At 38.9% G+C, this 2,149-nt stretch overlaps 1 pseudogene; it reads left to right on the top strand.

Annotated features, from left to right (window-relative positions):
- Positions 1-522: 522 nt before the first annotated feature.
- LOC103582856 lies at positions 523-1,092 on the top strand (annotated as a pseudogene).
- The last annotated feature ends 1,057 nt before the right edge of the window (positions 1,093-2,149 follow it).

The raw sequence follows: 2,149 nt of genomic DNA, 5'->3' as shown, positions 1-2,149 counted from the left end.
TTACTATCTTTCTTTCAGGAGAATAACATTTTCTGATGAGTCCTCGACTTAGATGTTATGTCGTAAGTGCATACACAATGTAAATTTTTTAAGGAAGGGAAAGTAAAAATAAAAAAAATAAGAAAAATCATTACCCACTCTTTTATACATTCTTTTATATTTCCTGCTTATCTGGAAGAGTCCCGTATGTTGTCTGAGTGTTTCCCGCTTCGCTGACTTGGTCTAGGCTTTTCTCCCCAAAAGAATAATGCAGCACATGTGAAAAATATGTTACAGGATTGGGGCAGATACTGCAGTGGCACTATCGACTTGGAGTCTCTCATTCAAGCACTCGTGTCAATAAATGTACATTTTAAAATGACTTCACAAAAATAAAATAGGGAAAGGACAGGGCAAAAAATGGAAAACTTGAAAAATGAAAGTTGCAGTGCTCACTGTTTAAAAGCACTCATCTCTGAGTGCTCAGAACTTTTTGAGATCTTTAGGTCTGCATAATCATTGACTAATAATCATTGATGATCAATGGCCCTCTCAGTCTTTGTGCTGCTGTCCCTGGCAATGCTGAGCTCCAGCTTAGTCTGCTCTCTGGGCTGTGACCTGTCTCCCAGACATACCGACCGGGAAATCTTCACACTTTTGACTCAAATAGAGAGAATCTCCATTCTGTCGTGTCTGAAGGACAGGAACGACTTCAGATTTCCACAGATATTTGGGGATGGGAACCAGGAGGAGATGTTGCAAGTCACAGCTGTCATGTATGAGAAACTTTAAGAAATCATCATCCTCTTCAGAACTAGTGGCTGTCTTGCAGCTTGGGATGAGATCCTCCTGGACAGATTCCTCATTGGACTTTATCAACTGCTGCATGACCTGGAGACCTGCTAGGGGAAGGAAAATATGGTAGAACAGTCACCCTTGGGGAGCGAGAACTCCATACTGGAAGTAAAGAGCTACTTCCATGGAAGTCATGTGTATCTGAAAGAGAAAGACAACAGCTGTTTTTCCTGGGAGGTTGATAGGGAGGAAATCAGAGGTGGTTTTTCTTCATTAACATGCTCTCAGGAAAACTCAGGAAATGATGTTGCTTGTTAAAACAGGTCAGCTGGTTGACTAAACTGCTATTTTTTAAAGATTGAAAGTGCAATGCAATCTTCATTCCTTTTTTTATGGCAAATGAAAAATAAGTAATGGCAAATAAATGGGATTATTATAAAATGATATGAAATTCTATGTTACAATATGTTGTTTAGATCAGAGTAAAGCACAATTACTTTTACTTTTTTATTGCTGAAAACACTTTTGTAACTTTTATTTATGTATTTAAATTATTTGAAATATTTACAGTTTTAAAATATTATTTATTCATCAAACACTTATCATTTTTATGTCTTGTTGAAATAAAAGAAATTTCTAAAAATGAATTTTCTCGTTTGTGCACACTTTTTGATAGAAATCTAACCCTAAACCCAAGAAAAGTCCCTGAATGCAGAGGGAATGTTTGTAGCCCTGCATGGATCATGACACAATGTGCATATTGAGGAGAGATTGATGTGATGACCCCAAGACATAGGTCAGTGGTGAAAAGAAGTGATCGGTGGAGAACAGTCCAGGGTTTGGCACTGTCACATGTTTGGAGATACTTCCGGGTTTAATGGAGTTCTAAGTAAGCCAAAGGAAGTCAACTTAATATCTATCTGTGGACCATGGAGCATCTTGGAGAAGGCTGAGCAGCCCTCATGTCTCAGTTCTTACTCTTATAATCTAAGTATTTCAAGAACAAAATTGAAGAAAGTATCCCCTACAATCAAAATTATTTAAATAATTATTGACATCCTATTGTCCTTTTTATTTCCAAAGTGCTTTTATATTCATATTTAATTTGACTCTCAACACTCTCCTGTGACAATCAGTGGTGATAATTTTACCATAACTGCTATTACTCACTTAACAAATACTGTTCGAGCTCCTGTGTACTATGCATTAGGAGTGATGCCAGGTGCTAGGCAATGGGAGCATTGTTAAATAAGATTTTACTCCTCCAGGCCGGCCCGGTGGCACACTGGAGAGTGCGCCGCTTGGGAGCTCGGCGGTGCTCCTGCTGAGGGTTCAGATCCCATGTGGAGACCGGTTCCTGCTCACTGGCTGAGCG

The sequence above is a fragment of the Galeopterus variegatus genome, unplaced genomic scaffold (assembly GCF_000696425.1).
Source record: "Galeopterus variegatus unplaced genomic scaffold, G_variegatus-3.0.2 Scaffold18196, whole genome shotgun sequence".
Classification (NCBI taxonomy): Eukaryota; Metazoa; Chordata; class Mammalia; order Dermoptera; family Cynocephalidae; genus Galeopterus; species Galeopterus variegatus.
The sequence above is the reverse complement of the archived record's forward strand: the minus strand, read 5'-3'. Positions and strand labels throughout refer to the sequence as shown.